At 44.1% G+C, this 21,484-nt stretch overlaps 2 long non-coding RNA genes across 2 annotated transcripts; both read right to left on the minus strand.

The window, feature by feature from the left end:
* Window positions 1-4,946: 4,946 nt before the first annotated feature.
* On the minus strand, window positions 4,947-18,234 carry LOC121982732. The gene is made up of 3 exons (XR_006112212.1): window positions 18,077-18,234; window positions 17,791-17,855; window positions 4,947-5,022 (listed from the first exon to the last, which is right to left on the minus strand). It is a non-coding gene; the product is annotated as an uncharacterized LOC121982732 (long non-coding RNA).
* Window positions 18,235-18,434: 200 nt separating this feature from the next.
* Window positions 18,435-19,077, minus strand: LOC121982733. Its single transcript, XR_006112213.1, has 3 exons — window positions 18,769-19,077; window positions 18,544-18,624; window positions 18,435-18,460 (listed from the first exon to the last, which is right to left on the minus strand). It is a non-coding gene; the product is annotated as an uncharacterized LOC121982733 (long non-coding RNA).
* Between the last annotated feature and the right edge of the window lie 2,407 nt (window positions 19,078-21,484).

Below are 21,484 nucleotides of genomic sequence, written 5' to 3' on the forward strand. Positions count from 1 at the left end.
AATGTAAATGATCTTCCCAACTACCTCCGAAGTCTATGACACATGATCTCAATAAGTCCTCTAATGTCTGTATAGTACGCTCTGACTGACCGTCTGTCTGGGGGTGGAAAGCGGTACTGAATCGTAACTCTGTACCCATAGCCTGCTGTAAACTCTGCCAGAATCGCGAAGTAAATCGTGGATCTTTATCTGAAATAATACTGAGAGGTACACCATGAAGTCTGATAATCTCTCTACAATACAACTCTGCCAATAGATCTAATGAGTCCGTCCTACGGATCGGAAGGAAATGAGCAGATTTGGTTAATCGATCAACGATCACCCAAATCGTATCATGTGTTCGCCGGGTTCTGGGTAGACCCACGACGAAATCCATCGTGATATGCTCCCATTTCCATTCCGGTATCTGTATCTTCTGGAGTAAACCAGCGGGTCTCTGATGTTCAGCCTTCACTTGCTGACATACAAGGCATCGTACAACGAAATCCGCAATGTCCTTCTTCATGCCCGTCCACCAATATGAACATCTCAGATCCCTATACATACGTGTACCACCAGGATGAATCGCAAATCTGGACCGGTGCGCCTCCTGGAGCAGGCATTCCTTCAACGGAGGTGATTCAGGGACACACAACCTTCCCCGGAAGTATAGAATTCCATTATCATCGCAAGAAAACCCTGTCTGTTGTCCTGGGATGATTTTGCTACACAAAAACTGCAGATGCTGATCTGTAGCCTGAGCTTCTTTAATCCTCTCTACAATGGGTGACTGGGCAACCATAGATAACAGAATACCCCGCTCAGTCTGACCCTTCTCTACCAATCCTATCTCAGAAAATTTCTGTACCAATTCAGTAACCATCACCCGGTGACAAGCTAGAACTCCTCGGGATTTTCTACTCAACGCATCAGCTACCACGTTGGCTTTCCCTGGGTGGTAGTTGATCGTACAGTCATAGTCCTTCAAGAATTCCATCCATCTTCTTTGTCTTAAGTTCAATTCTTTCTGGGTGGCTAGATACTTAAGACTCTTATGATCAGTGAATATCTCGAAGGTAATCCCATATAGATGATGTCTCCAGATTTTCAGCGCATATATAATAGCTGCTAACTCCAGGTCATGCACCGGATAGTTCTTCTCATGCTCTTTCAACTGACGTGAGGCATAAGAAATTACCCGTCCATGCTGCATAAGTACTGCGCCTAACCCCTGCAATGATGCATCCGTATAAAGCACGAAGCCATCATCTCCGGAAGGAAGCACTAGTATAGGTGCAGAAATGAGTCTTCGCTTAAGTTCCTGAAAACTCGTCTCGCAAGACTCTGTCCAGCAAAACTTCACCCCTTTCCTGGTCAACTGAGTCAACGGCAGAGCTATGCTAGAGAAGCCCTCTACAAATCAATACCAAGAAAGCTACGAATCTCATGTACAGACTTTGGCTGCTCCCAACTGGTAACCGCCTCTATCTTTTGTGGGTCCACGGATATACCACTGCTAGAAACAATATGTCCCAGAAAACCCACAGAAGATAACCAGAATGCACATTTGCTAAATTTCGCATAGAGACGTTCTCGCTGGAGCGTCTCCAACACAACATGAAGATGTCGCCCGTGTTCTTCTTCGGATCGAGAATATATCAAAATGTCATCGATGAACACAATCACGAACTGATCCAAGAACTCCAGAAATACCCTATTCATCAGATCCATGAAAACTGCTGGAGCATTGGTAAGCCCAAACGGCATCACCAAGAACTCATAGTGTCCATATCGAGTACGGAAGGCTGTCTTCTGTATATCTGAATCTCTCACACTGAGCTGATGATAGCCAGAGCGCAGATCAATCTTAGAATACACACAAGTATTCTTGAGCTGATCAAACAGATCCTCTATACGTGGCAGTGGATATTTATTCTTAATAGTCACTGCATTCAGCTGCCGATAGTCGATGCACAATCTCATCGATCCATCCTTCTTCTTCACAAAGAGCACCGGAGCTCCCCATGGCGATACACTAGGACGGATAAACCCTCTATCCAGTAGCTCCTGTAGCTGTACTTTGAGCTCCTCCAATTCTTTAGGTGCCATGCGATACGGAGCCTTGGACACCGGTGCTGTCCCCGGGATCAACTCAATCGTGAACTCCACTTGCCTTTTCGGGGGCAAGCCGGGTAATTCTTCTGGAAATACGTCAGGGTACTCCTGAACTATAGGAATGTCAGATAGCTGTGTGGTAGTATCCTGATCAATCTTAATCATAGATAACAAATACCCCCGACATCCCTGAGACAATAATCGCTGAGCTTGCATCGCTGAGATGATAGAAATCCCCTCATCCTTGGTACCCATGAATACCCAGGACGGTAGACCCGGAGGTCTAAATGTAACCACTCTAGCGCTGCAGTCAACGGTAGCATAATGTCTGGCCAACCAGTCCATACCCAAAATGATGTCAAATTCTAGCATATCCAGAACCTGCAAATCCACCATAAGGGTCTGACTCTCGAAATCCAACGGACATTCTTTAATCTCTTGACTGATATCCAGTATCTCTCCCGAGGGTAAGGATACCGCCAATGAGTGAGTCCGACGAACATGTAGTCTACAAATCTTACTCAGAAATGCCCGGGAAATAAAAGAGTGGGAACTGCCAGTATCAATCAACAATTCAGCAGGAAATGAATAAACAGTAATCATACCCCGAAAGACCGATCCCTCGGCCCGCTGTGCCTCCTCGCGAGTAATAGCATACACTCGTCCTACATCGGGGCAGGATGGCGCTACTCCAGTGGTAGTCTGGAACGGTGCCGGTGGAGTAGTAGTGAACTACTGAGGCTGGTGCGTGGTAGCATACTGCTGAGGCTGATGAGTGGTAGCATACTGCTGAGGCTGTACCACTGGATAAGAGCTAGGCGGCGTCATAAGGGTCTGCGGTGCCGGATATGTCTGATGCGAAGAAACCGTAGAGGCATACTGTATAGCAACTGGTACCGCTGAGTGCTCGTGGCCCTGGATATGATATACCTGGGCCTGAGAAGGTGGCATACGCTGCTGATACGGAGCACTCTGTGTCCTCTGTGAACTCTTTGACTGTCGCGTCTGAGTAGTACGACTCCCCTGTGGAGTACTCTTAGCCGCCTCCACCTGTGCCTTCAGTGTGCAGTCTCGACTCACATGACCCGGAAGCTTACAGTAGTAGCATACGTCCTGGCCCATTGGACAATTTGGTTTAATATGCCCCTCAGTACCACACCTGTAACATCTATAATCACTGGAAGAATCCTTCTGAGAAGATTTAGATGAACCAGCTGATGATCGTCCTGTCTTCGCTGATCGATAAGACTCCCCCGAAGCAGTCTGGGACCCCTGCCATTTCTTCCGCTTTTTCTTATCCTTGTATTGTTGTTTCTGATTTGGGGCTGTACCCTGTGCCTTCTGTTTATCCTTTCCCCGCTCCTGAGAAACTTGCTGCTGTGTCATCTCAATCATCAATGCTCTGTCCAACGCCTCTCGGTAAGTGCTGGGAGTAAAACCCGACATCCTGATGCGAATATACGCCGCAAGGCCCTGGGTAAACTGGTCTAACCGATCACTGTCCTGAGCAACAAGCTGCGGGCAGTACCTAGCTAATCGGTTAAACTCTGCCTCATATTCCATCACCGATCTATCCCCCTGCTTAAGACTTAAGAATTCCTGTCGACGGGCTATACGGTAAGGAGCTGGAAAATACTGTCTCTCGAAGGCATCTCTGAATAAAGCCCAAGTAATACTCTGATCCCCAAAGAGTGACTTCTGCATCTTCCACCACGTAACAGCCTGATCTCGGAGGTGATATGAAGCTAACTCGGCTTTTTCCTCCTCGGTACAAGACAAATACTCGTACGTATCCTCCACATTCCCAACCAGGAACGAGCAACACTGGGGTCGGGAACTCCATAGAATAAGGTAAAACGATCCTTTACCGACCGGGCCAGTAACGGAATCCGAGCTCTGTCCTTCACCCAAGAAGTAGCAGTAGGAATAGGGGCTACCGGGGGTAAGGTGGGAGGAACCAACTGGGGCTGAAAACCCGGATCTCTCGTGGGAATCTGAGGAGTCTGTGCACGGCTGTCAATCTCAACCTCTGTAGGATCCCTAACAGAATCCTCCTCGTACTCCACTGGCTCAGCCTCTACAGACTCAATATGTGGTTTCCGGGGTCGACCCGGACCACGGCACGGACGAGGGGTCGTATCTCCGTGCTTCATCCCTGATATGAGCAACAAGGTAAGTCTACAACAATTTAATACAACAGTAATTTAACTTACTTCCTATAACTTGGAGGTATCCTGCCGCTGCCTGGTCCCAACGTCCGAACAGTCACATCGGAAAAATACGAGTCTCGAGTGCAAACCATCGTAAACATCGCAATCCTCGCGAAACTCATAAATCTCGCAATCCTCGGAAAATCCAAGACCCGAGAAATAGACCTCGTAACCTCAAAATCCGAAACACGTAAAATAGACTTCACAAGCCTTAAAACCCAAAATACTTTTACGTCTCATAAACCCCAAAATCCAAAACATGCAAAATAGGTCTCGTAAAACCCTAGCTCTGATACCACTAAATTGTCACGCCCCGGGGAAGTACCTTCCTAAAAAATTTCGGCAGCACCTTCCCTGTACCGGTGACAATCTGAAACTTTCATACATGCAAAAATACGTCAGCCACATGCGGCTGGGATATATATGCAGAAAATAACCACAACCACGCAGTTGAATATGTAGCCCACACGGCTATATCAAAAAGCTCAGCGGAAAACGAATATGAAACCCACATAATCGAAAGTCCACAAAAACACACCACAGGTATAGGTCCACAATACATGTATCAAGTCATAGTATAAAACGACAACACCAAATCCATGAAACGTAAAATGCGAATAGTTAAAGACTAAAAATCGGTAAGAATCCTCGGATGTAACGCGGGAAGTGGGACCGGCTGGCAGCATACTCCAAGTAACTCCAATCAACTACCTACTACCTGAAAACATAACAGTATAGAAGGGGTGGTGAGTACAAAGAACTCAGCGGGTAAGAATAGAATAAAGCATGGTAAGTACGACAACATAAGAATCAAGGGATACAGTCTCCATAATAAGAATAGAATCATGCTATCGAAACATACCACATCTAGACATATCTGATACATTGACTATACATAAACATACCTAACACGGTAGATATACATGCTCGACTAGAATCAATACCATGATACCAGAATCAGGGAACTCACCAAACTAGCAACAGATCAACTAGAGACACCTGTGCAAATATAGATACGACTGCATATACATGTAAAATAGATGACATGTATGCAGTATGACATCCAAATGCAACATACATAGCGCAAACAAATGCAACAACACACAATCACATGCACTAATATCTACTAGGCATGTATGCAAAAGTATCTCCCCAGATGCACCGCGCATCATATGCAAAAGTGCATGCATGCTCCATGGTCACCCCGCCACCTCTCTAGACACCACGACCCCTGTTTGGCCGAGAGGCTTGGGTCCGTGACAAACCGTACTAGCCTCCAGTACAAGCACCGCTATAGGCGGCCGAAGCGGACGGTCAGCTAAGTAGTTATATAACTACACAGCTAAGGGTCCCTGACCACTCGCAACTCAAGCCCTCTGACTACTGTACCCTCAAGACCCACTACTCCAGAGTGGTCGAGGCTGACAGAGTATAATCACTGAACAGCTGAGCAAGCGCGACAGGACTAGCTCCACTCCTATCTACTGTTAGGATCTCAGATGGCTAGAGGGGGGGGGGGTGAATAGCCTCTTAAAAACTTAAACAAAGATTTCTACAGAGAAACTTGTTAGCACAGCGGAATTAGGAAACTAAAACAAAGGAAACAAGCACACTCACACACGGATTTACGAGGTTCGGGGATAACTTGCCCCTACTCCTCGGCGTGTCCGTAAGGTGGACGACTCCTTGATCTTCGGTAGATCGCACCCCGGATAAATTCCGGCTAAAGATTCTCCTTCTCGGTGGAGTAACCTCTCCACAAAGTCTCAAGAAATATATATGTTAAAGCACAAGACTTACAGAGCTCGGTGGCAAAGAAGAATGAACTAATGCTTACAACCACGCGAGGATCAGTGGAAACAAGAACTCACAGATCGCAGTTTTTCACACGAGAGCTCAAGAACGATCAACAGAGCTTTTTCACTTTCTTGCTTGCTTCTTCTTCTTTACTCTCGCTGTTTTCTGCTTCTTAAGCCCCTGTTCTCTGCTCTGCGGTCACGGATTGTGGCAAATCTGTACAAAATCATCGCTGCAGCCAATCCCTCTTCCTCCTTACCTGGTCCTCTGAACTCACACCAATGAAATCACAGTCTTCACTGGTGTCTTCTGAGCTCGAACCAATCACCAGGAGTCAAGCGGATCGCGACCAGATCTCACCAGTAGCCGTTGATGCTTCAAATGCACCATGCGCCGCGAATCACAGCAGAAAGTCCATTTGTCGTATTCCTCTTATGGACTTAATTTGAAATTATGCTTGGAATGGTGCTTGTAATCCTGCAAACTCAAAAGCTAACAGCACAGAGGGTTATATCACATGAATCAGGCAAATCAGATGTAGTGGAGGAATCGCAGAACATCGAACAAATCAGATTATGTGTGGATCGGTCACCAGACCGATCCATGGACCGATCAGGACATATCCTGATCGGTCCTGATACGACGGTCGTGGAGACCGTCAAACACGCACGGATCGGTCTCCATGACCCATCCTTCCTCTCTCTTCGCATAGATCTCACGATCGGTCTACGGGCCGTCAGATTACTCGTGTGCTCTTGAGTGTTTCTGATCGATCCAGGCCGATCGTTACACTCATGTGTCTTATCGGTGTTTCTGATCGGTCACGCCGATCAGAAACAGCACCGATCGATGCGTCGGCCGATCCCATCTCATGTACCCTGGATCGATGCGCCGATCCAATGCACTCATGGAATATCCACTTAGGTCCCTTTCGGCTAACCTGTCGAGAACAAACCACGAGCCTCTCCGACTCGGTCAGTCCGAACGAGCTACCGAGCCCTCTCGACCTAGTCCGAGCGAGCTACCGAGCCCTCTCCGACTTGTCGGTCCGGAGACGAGCCACCTGAGCCTCTCGCCTAGTCCCGGAGACGAGCTTCGAGCCCTCTCCGGCCCAGTCCGGAGAACGAGCCACCGAGCCCTCTCCGCCTGGTTCGGAGAACGAACTTCCGAGCCCCTCCGACTTGTCAGTCCAGAGCGAGCTACAGGGCCCTCTGACCTAGTCCGGAGAACGAGCTTCCGAGCCCTCTCCGACTTCGTCAGGTCCAGAGAACGAGCTACCGAGCCCTCTCTGACCTCGCGTGCCAAGTTTCCAACTTGGACTTTTCCCTTCCACACGATCAAACTTGATCAGTAATCAATCCGAGTCCAAATAACATCTGATACAAACTTAAATCAGTGTCAACATCAAAACAACAGCCAGGTCAGACTATATCAACAATCTCCCCCTTTTTGTTGTTTGACAACATGATTTAAGTTTAGATCAGAAATGTTCTTATTTTCATAATTTTAGGGGAATCAAGATCCTCCCCCTAAGATGAATATACCATGATGTATGGAAGTCAATAACGAGAATCAAGATCCTCCCCGTTATCTTCTCCCCTAAAATCAAACCTTCATACACCTCTAAACTTAGATATCTCTCCCCCTTTGTCAAACACCGAAAAGGTGCGAATGGGGTGATAAGACTCAAAAGACTCCCCTTTAAACCATACTGTCTTTTCTTAATGCACCTAGAGTTCCCTCGAAGTGTACTATGTGACAGTAAGAAAGAGATAAGATACAATCAAGTCATGGCATAGGAACAGCATATTAATATGAACTGAAGCATAAGGAAAAACGAGAAATGGACAAATGAATAGCAAAAATATAGGAGTAGCATAAGTATCCAGGTCAGACAAAGATATCCAACAAATATCATCCAACATACAGACAGGCAAAATAACACATAGAATGTATCAATCAATTTCCTCAACACGAGGAACATCATCATCATCCGCGGGAGGCTCGTAACCCTGAGGCGGCATGCTGGAGCTCGAAGGTGGATGGCCCGAGAAATGCTGTGGAGGCGGGTAGTTGGCCATCCAGCCCAGAAGCAGTCGATCCGAACGCGCAGTCCATGGAGCTCAGCAGCCAGCAGCTCATCGTGCTGATCGAAGCGGCTCTCTAGCTTAGCGATCTGCCAGCGCAGATCAGGATCCTCCTCATCAGCAGCAGGAGGAGGAACAACAACCTGTCGAGGAAGTGCCCGTGGTAACTCTCCTAGACCTCTCCCATCCTTCCACTGAACAGCCCCATTCTGTCCCAAGATACCGGACTTGGAAAATGCCCATTTCCCAAGCCGGCAATCCTGTCTGACCATCTTCACTATCCTACCCTTAGACACATCTATCTGAAGGGTCTCGAGTCAATCTGTAATTATATGCCCATAAGGCATATAAATGGTGGAGCTGCTAGGCTGAGAATAGGAGATGATCGAAGAATAGATGCTGGACATAATGTCAAAGTCGAGACGCCGACGCAAACCATAAAGCATCAGGCAGTGGTATGGTCGGATCTTTGCTAAAGGTTTGGACGTGATTGGAAGGAGACAGTTTGTGACTATCTTAAAAAGAATATAGTCAGGGGCAGATAGTCGTAGAGCGGCAAAGGTGGGAAAATCAACATCCAACTCATCCAGTCCACCTGGTCTAGGATGACCGAAGAAGTACTCATAGATGGAATCAGGTGATACATCAAGTGGAGGAGGTAATGATTCTGGTAAATCAGGAAAAATGGGAAAAGGATCTCCTGAACAAACTCGACAACCTAGATACCTAAAGAATTCTACTACAGAGAAATCAACAGTTTTCTTAGCGACTCTGGTTCTATAAATACCATCGCTGCTTTGATGAAGATTGTTGTAGAATTCAGAGACTAGATCATAGTTGATGTCCCTTTCTAAGTATACTAACGAGTCAAGATTGTAATATGCTAGTGTTTCGGATACAGAAGGACAAAACTCATCCATGTACTTTCGATCCACAGATCGACATGGGAGTAGCTTGAATGTCCTATTTTGAAATGCTTGTTCAAACTGGCGGTTAGGGAATCTTGAAGATGAGGAAGGTTGAGGTCGGGAGGGTGCCTGGGATTTGGATTTCTCGGTAGAAGACTTATAAGTACCCTCACCGGCCGATTTCTTCCTAAATAGGTCAAAAAAAATAGGACACGATCGAGGCAAATGGGAGTCCACGGGAGCCACAAAGTAGAGAACCAAGACAACACACAGAAAAACACTGTGAAAAGAAACTAAAATGTCAAAAATGAATAGATTTCGGGGAGAAAGGAAGTTACCTGGGCGCCATTTGAGGTTTTCGGAGAAGATGGAGAGAAGAGTCGGGACTGAGGAGTGGTTCGGCTAGGGTTTTCGGCGTGAAATGAGAGGACGAAGGATTGGGGGAAGTTAAAAAGGGGTGAACAGATCAAAAGATCGGACGGCTGTCCGATCAGGAGAAATCCTGACCGATCAGGGAACGTCCTGATCGGTTAGGGAGTGTTCTGATCGGTCGCGGAGACCGATCAGAGGTGGATCAGAAGTAGAGCCTCCTGATCGGTCGTGGAGACCGATCAGGGAGCCTCCTGATCGGTTCCCGGCCGATCGAGGTGCCACGTGCCAAGCCTCCGATTGGTCGTGGAGCCGATCGGGGAAGCTCGATCGGTCCGGACCGATCGTAATCGATCGATCGCTGGCGTCGTGCGGAACCAGCGATCGTGCACCGATCGGATATCGAAGAACTCTCCCGATTGGTCGTAGAGACCGATCAGATATCATCTGATCGGTCCCTGGACCGATCGATGTCAGTCTCTGAAATTTGTATCGACAGCTCTGAAACTTGGTTCAACAACTTTCAAGTTCAGAACCTAGGATCTGAAGAGCCCACAGATTATATTCAGTGATACCAGTGAATATTTCCTAATGATGAGCTCTAATGATTTTGAATTATCAAGGGCTCGAAAGTTTCAGACACTTCATAACAAATGTGTTGAATCTCAAAGTTTCAAAAGAGAAGTTCGTTTTATTTGTTTGCTGAAACTATGATTTATAGTGAACCAAGGTAATAAATCTGACTCAGGCTATCGGTTCACGATATATCCTTCCTATGAGTAGTTACAAGTTTGTCAAAATATGTCAAATTTCTTCACCAACTTGTCATATTTTCAATCAAAATCAGGAAGGTATCAATCAACACATCAACCAGGTTAGATGATTTCTAGATACAGATCCAACCAAGATTCCTTGGTTGGAATATATGAGTAAGATCTAGGAGCCAAATACACATGAATTATGTAATGGCCTTCCCCATACTCAATTTATGTCTCTTTAACCTAATTATTCAAGGGATGCATGATACATTTTGAATAATTTGGTTGATCCTAGCATCTCACCCCATTTCTAGAAAACAAAAATATTTTGTTAAACCTTATAGTTTGTGTGAGATGTCCCCAAATTGCCCAAATTAATTTTCCAATTTCTCTTGTCATTTTAATGGTCCTTATTGATCATGATGTGGTCAAAATGACTTATTGAGCCAAACACATTCCCAATTCCCTCCTTAAATGACTAAATTCATTTTCCGGAAGGGGTTTGGTGAAAATATCGGCTAGGTTTGACTTTGACTCAACATATGTGAGTGCAATGTCTCCCCTAGCTACGTGATCTCTAATGAAGTGATGACGCACTTCAATGTGTTTGGTCCTTGAATGATGGACTGGATTTTTCGTTAGGTTTATTGTGCTAATGTTGTCACACAACACTTGCACTCCTTTGTATGAAAGTCCATAATCTTCTAGAGTGTGAATCATCCACAACAATTGTGATACACTCTCTCCCATGGCAATGTATTCAGCCTCGGTCGTGGAGAGAGCAACACAATGTTGCTTCCGACTTGACCAACTAATCAACGATGAACCTAAAAATTGGCAACCCCCACTAGTGCTTTTCCGATCCAATTTGCATCCAGCATAATCGGAATCGGTATAGCCTATCAAATCAAAAGACTCCGTACGAGGGTACCACAGTCCTACTCTAATTGTGCCCTTGGGATATCTTAGAATTCTCTTAACTGCAGTTAAATGAGATTCCTTGGCACAAACTTGATATCTAGCGCACATGCCCACAGCAAAAAGTATGTCCGGTCGACTAGCTGTGAGATATTGAAGACTACCGATCATGCTTCTATATTGCGTTAGATCAACTGGTTTCCCACTCTCATCATTGTCAAGACGAGTGTTTGTCGCCATTGGAGTGGATACTTCCTTAGAGTCACTCATTTTGAATTTTCTGAGCATCTCTTGAGTGTATTTCGTCTGATGGACATAAATTCCATCGCGAGTTTGTTTGATTTCAAGTCCAAGGAAGAATGTCAATTCTCCTACTAGACTCATCTCAAACTCACTTTCCATGTGAGAAATAAATTCATTCAAATAGCCCTTGTTATTTGAGCCACAAATTATGTCATCGACATACACTTGGGCTACAAAAATGTTTTCACCATCTCTACGCAGAAATAGTGTTGGGTCTATTTGGCCTCTTACAAAACCCTTTTCTAGCAAATATGTTGACAACCTTTCGTACCAAGCTCGTGGTGCTTGTTTAAGCCCATAAAGTGCTTTCTTGAGTTTGTACACGTGGTTTGGAGCTTCGATATTCACAAACCCTAGTGGTTGTTCAACATAGACTTCTTCTTTAATAAAGCCATTTAAGAAAGCAGATTTAACATCCATTTGATAGAGCTTGAAACCTCTATGTGCAGCAAAAGCTAGCATCAAACGAATGGACTCTAATCGGGCCACGGGAGCATAAGTCTCATCATAATCGAGACCTTTGACTTGACTATAGCCCTTGGCTACAAGTCTTGCCTTGTTTCTTACAACTTCTCCCTTTTGATTTAACTTATTTTTGAAGACCCATTTAGTTCCAATAATGGTGGTCTTCTTAGGTCTAGGAACTAAGTCCCACACTTGGCTCCTTTCAAATTGACCTAACTCATCTTGCATAGCTATGATCCAATCAGGATCGCGCAATGCCTCATCAACTAATTTTGGTCCAATCTCTGAAATCAATGCGACTTCATTAGACTCATTTCTAAAGAATGACCTAGTCCTAACCCCTTGTTGGATGTCTCCCACAATTTGGTCTTGGGGATGACTAGTGACTATCCTAGATTGTCTTGGTATTGGTGGTGCCTCATGAATGGTCTCACTAGGCACAGGCAAGGACTCAATATCAGGCAAAAGATCAGATTGAGTTCTTTGTTGCCTTCGTTCATCATCATCAGAGTCAACTTCGACTCTTTCTATGTTTCGATCATTCAAACTTAGCCTTCTAAGTTCAAGTTGAATTTCTCCTACATCCCTTGATTGATCATTTAAGTTAGGGATTTCTTCAAAAGCTACATCCGAGGACTCTTCAATCAATTTAGTCCTATTGTTGTAGACTCGATAGGCTTTACTGGTGAGCGAGTACCCGACCAGTATCCCTTCATCAGCTTTGGCCGAAAATTTTCCAAGATGCTCCTTGGTGTTCAAAATAAACACCTTACAACCAAACACCCTAAGATGTTTAATTGTAGGGGGTTTTCCAAACCAAAGTTCATGGGGAGTCTTTCCTAAAAACCTATGTATCAGGATTCGGTTTTGCACATAGCAAGCTGTATTTACAGCTTCAGCCCATAAGTAACTCGGTAGTGAGTACTCATTGAGCATACTTCGTGCAGCCTCTTGTAAGACTCGGTTCTTTCTCTCCACAACCCCATTTTGTTGTGGGGTCATTGGAGTAGAGAACTCATGCTTATATCCCTTTTCTTGACAAAATTCTAAAAACCTATGATTTTGAAATTCCCCACCATGATCACTTCTAATGGTTTTAATTGTTGTTGATTTTTCATTTTCAGTTCTTCTACAAAAGGAAATAAAAATATCTATGATTTGATCCTTAGTTTTCAAGAAGAATGTCCATGTATACCTAGTAAAGTCATCAATAATCACTAAACAGTATCTACTTCCATTTAATGAAATAACACTACTGCAATCAAACAAATCCATATGTAATAAGTCTAAGGCAGTAGTTGTACTTACAACGCTTTTACCTTTATGAGGCGCTTTAGTTTGCTTACCCTTCTGACATGCATCACACAATTTGGTCTTTTGGTACTTGCTGCTTGGTAAGCCTCGCACTAACCCTTTGTTGACCAGCTTCCGGATATTTTTCATGTTCACATGAGCCAACCTCCTATGCCAAAGCCACGATTCTTCTTCTTTTGACATGAAACACTTATCAAGAGCATTAGTAGCACTTTTAAAAGAAACTTGATAAATGTTATCTACCCTTGTGCCTACTAGTACCGTGTCAATGTTTTTGACTAGACATTGACTCGAATGAAACTCAATTGTGTAACCCGTATCACACAATTGACTGACACTTAGGAGATTAAAAGTCATCCCCTTGACTAGAAGGACATTCTTGATTTGGAGGCATTCGGATATATGAATGTCTCCAACTCCTATAACCTTAAGACTACCATTATTACCAAAAGACACATTACCTCTATTTTTGTTTTGAATGGTAGAAAATAGTGACTTGTCCCCGGTCATGTGCTTGGAGCATCCACTATCAACAAACCAAGTTGATAGACGCTCCCCCTTTACCAATGCCTACAAGACACGAAAGATAGATGTTTTAGGTACCCAAATCTTGGGACCTAATGCATCTACAATGAAGGACTTAGGCACCCATGCCTTTGTTACCTTCTTCCTAGTCTCATGAACCCTAGAAACATGCGATCTATGAAATTGGGTTCTTGACACTAAAGAAATAAAACTAGACTCCTTAGGTTGGTATCCTAATCCAGCCTTGTTGTAGACCGCCCTTTGGGCATTTAGAATCATGTCTAGGGTCTTAGAGCTAGTTGAGAATTTCTCAAGCATTTTCTTGAGTTTCTCAACCTCACCCTTCAAGGCCTTGTTCTCATCTTCAAGGAGCTCTAGATGTAGGTCATCAACCTCATCTTCCCTAAGAGCTCTCAAGTTCTCTACTTCTTCTTTTAATGATTTATTTTCTATTTTTGATTTATTTTCTGTTTTTGATTTTTTAAGCAAGGTAGACAAATGTGTAATAGTCTTATAACATTTTTCTAAGTGAGAAGAGGTTACCTCTTCATCATCCGAAGATGATGAAGCCGCGGCTGAAGTGCTTGAGTCATCACTCTCGGACTCGGACTCCTCCCTTGCCATGAGTGCCAATTGCCGAGTACTCTTCTCCTTCTTCTCTTCCTCCTCCGATGAGCTTGAGGAAGATTCATCCCAAGTGGCCTTGAGAGCTTTCTTCTTCTTGGCTCTTTCCTCCTTCTTTTTGGCCCGTTCCTCCTTCTTGAGTTTTGGACACTCACTCCGGTAGTGGCCTTTCTTGCTACACTCATAGCAAGTAACGTTAGACTTATCAATATTTTGATCTACAGTCTTACCTTTGTATCTCCTGTTTCTTCTCATGATCCTCCTCACAAAATTTGCCATCTCGCTTGATGATGATCCACCTTCATCATCGGACTCGGAGGAGGATGAAAATGAAAGAATCTCTTTCTCCTTCTTCTTTCCTTTCTTTCTTCTCCCATCCTTGCTCTTTCTCCTGCAACCAAAGCTATACCTTTCTCCTTTTGACCTTTGTTAGCAAGTTCATGAAGTTCCATTTCACAAAAGAATTCATCTAGCTTTACAATGGAAAGATCCTTGGAAACCTTGTAGGCATCTACCATAGATGACCACAAGGCATTCCTTGGAAAGGATTTAAGAGCGTACCTTACTAGATCGCGATTCTCCACGCGTTCATCCACGGAATGTAGACCATTGATGATTTCCTTGAACCTCCCATGTAGTTCACTTACCGTTTCGTTTTCCTTCATGGTGAGATTTTGTAGTTGATTCAAGAATAGGTCCCTCTTGGCTATCCGAGAATCACGAGTTCCTTCTTGGAGCTCGATAAGCTTGTTCCATAAATCTTTTGCACTCGAGAATGGACCTACCTTGACGAGTTGGTCCTTGGCAATCCCACATTGTAAGGTGACTACCGCCTTGGCATCGGCTTGCCCTTTACGAGTTTGTTCGGTAGACCACCTTGATGAATCGAGTTCCTTACCTTCTTCGTCCTTCGGTGGTGTGAATCCTTCCTTGACCGAGAACCACATGGAGATATCAGTCTTGAGGTAATACTCCATGCGGCTCTTCCAATACTGGAAATCTGCTCCATCAAGAAGGGTGGTCTGTTTGTGCTGAATCCTTCCTTCATGGCCATCTTCTTGCTCCTTTGGATGTTAGTCCAGATGAAGAGCACCAGGCTCTGATACCACTTGTTAGGATCTTAGATGGCTAGAGGGGGGGTGAATAGCCTCTTAAAAACTTAAACAAAGATTTCTACAGAGAAACTTGTTAGCACAGCGGAATTAGGAAACTAAAACAAAAGAAACAAGCACACTAACACACGGATTTACGAGGTTCGGGGATAACTTGCCCCTACTCCTCGGCGTGTCCGTAAGGTGGACGACTCCTTGATCTTCGGTAGATCGCACCCCGGATAAATTCCGACTAAAGATCCTCCTTCTCGGTGGAGTAACCTCTCCACAAAATCTCAAGAAATATATATGTTAAAGCACAAGACTTACAGAGCTCGGTGGCAAAGAAGAATGAACTAATGCTTACAACCACGCGAGGATCAGTGGAAACAAGAACTCACAGATCGCAGTTTTTCACACGAGAGCTCAAGAATGATCAACAGAACTTTTTCACTTTCTTGCTTGCTTCTTCTTCTTTACTCTCGCTGTTTTATGCTTCTTAAGCCCCTGTTCTCTGCTCTGCTGTCACGGATTGTGGCAAATCTGTACAAAATCATCGCTGCAGCCAATCCCTCTTCCTCCTTACCTGGTCCTCTAAACTCACACCAATGAAATCACAGTCTTCACTGGTGTCTTCTGAGCTCGAACCAATTACCAGGAGTCAAGCGGATCGCGGCCAGATCTCACCAGTAGCCGTTGATGCTTCAAATGAACCATGCGCCGCGAATCACAGCAGAAAGTCCATTTGTCGTATTCCTCTTATGGACTTAATTTGAAATTATGCTTGGAATGGTGCCTGTAATCCTGCAAACTCAAAAGCTAACAGCACAGAGGGTTATATCACATGAATCAGGCAAATCAGATGTAGTGGAGGAATCGCAGAACATCGAACAAATCAGATTATGTGTGGATCGGTCACAAGACCGATCCATGGACCGGTCACCAGACCGATCCATGGACCGATCAGGACATATCCTGATCGGTCCACAGATTACCTGATCGGTCGTGGAGACCGATCAAGCCGCAGCTGGATCGGTCTCCATGACCGATCCTTCCCTCTTCTCTTCGCAATAGCATCTCCTGATCGGTCTACGGACCTATCAGATTACACTCGATGTGCTCGAGTGTTTCCGTCGATCCACGGCCGTCGATTACACTCGAGTTATGAGTGTTTCTGATCGGTCACCGGACCGATCGGAAACTAATTCCTGGATCGATGCGACCGATCCACCGCTCTCATGTACACTGGATCGGATCGCCGACCGATCCAATGCACCATGGAATATCCACTTAGGTCCCTTTTCGACCTAATCGAGAACAACTCACGAGGCCCTCTCGCTCGGTCCAGACGAGCTACGAGCCCTCTCGACCTGAGTACAGAGAACGAGCTACCGAGCCCTCTCCGACTTCGGTCCGAGAACGAGCCACCGAGCCCCTCTCGACCTAGTCCGGAGAACGAGCTTCCGAGCCCTCTCGACTTCGTCAGTCAGAGAACGAGCTCACCGAGCCCTCTCGACCTAGTCCGAGAACGAGCTTGAGAGCCTCTCCGGCTTCGTCGGCCGGTCCAGAGAACGAGCTACCGATCCCTCTCTGACCTAGTCCGGAGAACGAGCTTCCGAGCCCTCTCCGACTTCGTCAGGTCCAGAGAACGAGCTACCGAGCCCTCTCTGACCTCGCGTGCCAAGTTTCCAACTTGGACTTTTCCCTTCCACACGATCAAACTTGATCAGTAATCAATCCGAGTCCAAATAACATCTAATACAAACTTAAATCAGTGTCAACATCAAAACAACAGCCAGGTCAGACTGTATCAACATCTACCACTCTCCAAAAGTGGCTGAATGGCAGCTATAAACAACTGACGACCCTCTCACCACAAGGAAGACATCGGTCGTCAATATGCAATGAATGATGACATGATGTGAATAGTCACAATATAAATACCATCATCCATAGTGTATCCCAACACCCCCAATAACCACCACAAACGTATATACATACTCCAACACACAACATGGTCAACCAGGTATACAACCCCCATACCACATACCCGTCACATATACACTCGACATCAATATGCATAATAAGCACGCTAATCGTACCAGTCAGACGACTCTATGATACCAACTCTAACAACACACATGCACAGAGTTCTGATATCAAGGGTGAGACTGTATCGAAATAAAGATGATCATATCAAAGCTCAAATAGAAGGAGACAAGCAGGAATAAGACAAATATACAGATTTAAGATAATGCAACCTAAGCATTCAAAAACAACCATGCTTTATAGTTCAAAGAACTAAATAGGAGAAAAGGAAGAAATACCCGCCTCCAGATATCTCGTATCAACAGAACCACCCCACGTCACGCTGCTCGTATAGATCAAGATCCTGTGTCACATATACAATGCATGTAATATACATATACCTGTACTACACATACATAAAACACTTATAAATAAATAACCGATTCTAGAGTAATAGCTAATCATGATTATTACTCCTTTCCATTATTCTCCAATAAGAAACTAACCTCCACATCATGATCTTGACCTCAGATTTAGGTTAATCTAGATTTACCACCTTTAATTTCCCAACATAGTAACACTTACCACTGTTAACCAATTCCGACCAACCACCCACAGCCTTCACAGAAACTACAGTACATAGCACTCAAAGCATTCCACAACCGAACAACACATTTCACCACTCCTCTTGATCCCATCATTGATCTAGGTCAAGGAAATACACTGGACTCACTGCAACTCAGGTTAAATTAAGAGAATAGAGCAAGAATTAACAGTGTATCAATTTCCTACGACAAGTAAACTACACATAAAATCTTCACTGGTCGGATCAAGAACATGTTGAGAATTCACTAACAATTACAGAAACAACAATAACAGCATCAACTTCAACATCAAGCTTACTAGATGATCAAAATGCTGAGGAACCAACCCAATAAATCTATGATGGCTGAAATCACCACAGCACCTCTATTCTCAGAATCAAACCCCACTCGAATCAATACCAGGAGGAGGATTAGAACCCAAATTCAAGACAGAAACCAACTCCTTACCTCCAATATCCCGATTAGGGCTCGGTCTTGTTCTTGCTAACGCACAGAGAAGAGATCAGAACCCTAATTCTCAACCAAAACCTACCGAATCAAAATCAGAAGGGAGATCAGATTCGAATTCACAACAAAACCCAAAACGCTTACCTCCAAGAATCCCGGCTAGGGCACGATCTGTGCTTGCCGACGAGCAGGGGAAGGAGATCAGAGAGGGATAATGATCGTGACCTCACACAATCGGTCGACGCTGGCCAGATCCAACGCCGGTGCCTTCAGCCCCTTTCCGACAGTAAGCGCAAACCCCAAATCGAAGCTCCGTCGCCGCGGTTTGCCGAGACTAGAAAGGAAGAGAAAAGCCAGGGAGAAGGAGAGTTCGTCGATAGTTGACCCCCTTCTTCACCACCCTCCGGAATCTGCTCCTCACCGGCGACACCGAGAGAGGAAAGGGAAAAATCGGCGATCACTGAGGCAGGCGTCGGCGTTGGGGAGGTCGCGAGAGAGAGGAAGAGGCAGGAGAGAAAATGAGTCGGGTCGGGTTCTTAGGGCACGGGTGAGGAATGAAGCCCTTTTAATAGAACCCACTTAGGGTTAAGGAAATCAAACCCTAACTAACATCTCAATTAATCCCTCACATGCGTATTCCTAACCAAACCTCCACTTCTATCCCCGCGAAACTAGTCATACGACCTCCGGAAAATTCTAGAAAAATTTCTATAATTTCCTAAAATTTTCATAAGGTTATTTCATTGTAACCCTAAAATAAATTTGCATATCTTACATGTGTAGCTATTGGGAAGCAAATTTTGAAGTGATTCACTGCATCTTAAAGAACAGTGATACAAAGTCTTTCAAGTTTTTAATTCTGAAACTTAATATCTGCTGTGTAAGAAATGAGCAAGATTGGCATGTTGGTTGTTGGAGAGGAAAACTTTCCAATGCTAGGGTGAGCTCTGCTTGCCATGATTTGGGGACCATTAACCTTATTTCTTAAATTGAAAAGAAGTGCTTGGAACTGAATTACAAAGAGAACTTGTTTAGTGTCAAACTCTTCATGCTAATTTTGAATAGCAACCAGAATTCTATCTCTTGAATTTGCAGAACTTAATGAATGGGAAACCAAAAACTACAACCTGAATCTGGTTAAGAATTCATGATTCTGAAACTAAAGGGGTGTTTGGTTTAGGGGAATTGTTAGTTAGAGCCCTAGAGCCAATCATTTGATGATTGTATGGACTCATGTATATCATATTTTTGTATATTAATAAAGACATTGGTTTTTGGTTATTATGCTTATTTGTATTAGTGTCAAATAAAATAAGTATAGTAACGTCCTTGAGTAGAACGTTCATACCTATATCAATCGATTAGTTGAATCGATAGTGAGATGATATAGGGAACACTACTCTAAATCATTCCTAGTCGAGTATTAACATTCAGGGACAATGTTAATACAATAAGACTAGCATGTAGGTCAGCTCGATGACTTGATCTCACAAGTCATGGATATAGAGATATCAAGCTGACACATGGGTATGCATTAGAGAATGTATACTGAATGACCCGCCATGAGAAAGTATCATGGATCGTTATATGAGTGTCATATACTTTCTCATGTGGCTATTAGTATGACTATTAGTCCTTAGACCTGAAGTCACCATGGATCCCTACATAAGGAGTTATGTACTTTGGTTTCGTCAAACGTCACCCGTAACTGGGTGGACTGTAAAGGCGATTACTGGGTATATAACAAATTATGTAGAGGGATGTGAGTGATGTAGATGGGATCTATCCCTCCTATATGACGGTAGAGACATCGATATTCTTGATAGAGTGAGACCACGAAGTGTTTGGCCATACCCAAATGAGTCAATATGAGATATTGAGCTCATTTGATTGAGTGAGTCTACTCGGAGTTCAAGATTTAGATTGGTCAGAGGATTACACGGTCTATGCCTCACATTGATCAATCTAGATGTCTAGGATAGAAGGACACTTGTCACATATTGTGAGGAGTCACAATTAGTAGTCACAAGGTGATGTTGGATCTCAACATTTCTTGTAACTTGGGTAGCAATGATGTATTGCTAGATGCCGCTCATTGCTTATGTTTCTAAAAGAGTTTATAACATTGCCAACGTTATAAGATCCTATTGGGTCACACACAAAGAACATGTGCATGGAGATTAGGTTCATATGATGAACCAATAGGATTAGATTCATATGATGAATCAAAGATTGGATTCAAATTAGACTTATTGAGTTAGACTCAATTAGATTCAATTGTTGAATTAGTCTAATTTAAATTTGATTCATGAGTCAATTTATATTAATGAATTGAGATTCATTAAATTAAATTGACTTGAATCAAAGGCTGGATTTAACTCAACAAGGAAGAAAATTGGTCATGTTTGACTTGACCAAATGGAAGTTGAAACATCAAGTTTGACTTGATGTCTTGCCACATCATCATGAAGGTTGACTCATCCTACTTGGTATGACCAATCTAGCCATATCATTAGCCACATCATCTCCTCATTTAATGGTGTGCCACCTCATGGAGGTTACACACCAAATGCATTAATGTGGCCGGCCACATTAATGTGGGAGTTACACTAGTGTGGCCGACCACACTAAAGGAAAAATGGGTTTTGTCTTGTGGTAAATTAATTGTGGTAAATGTTTCTTCTTCCTTGGGTGCTTCTTCCTCTCTCAACCTTGCTGATGGTCGTGGGTTTCATGGAGAAAAGGAGGAGTGTGAGTTAAATCCAAAGCCTAAGGAAGGTGGGAACCAAGAGGTGTACATGTGTTTCCTCTTCTATATTCTCTCCTTTCTCACCTTTTAGATCCAATCCGAGAGCCCTAGAACGTGCTAGCACACTTGTGGGTTCTCCTCTCCATCTTTGAGTGGTAGAAGACCACGCCTTGTTCGTGTGGATACCGCTAG

The sequence above is a fragment of the Zingiber officinale genome, chromosome 5A, assembly GCF_018446385.1.
Source record: "Zingiber officinale cultivar Zhangliang chromosome 5A, Zo_v1.1, whole genome shotgun sequence".
NCBI lineage: Eukaryota > Viridiplantae > Streptophyta > Magnoliopsida > Zingiberales > Zingiberaceae > Zingiber > Zingiber officinale.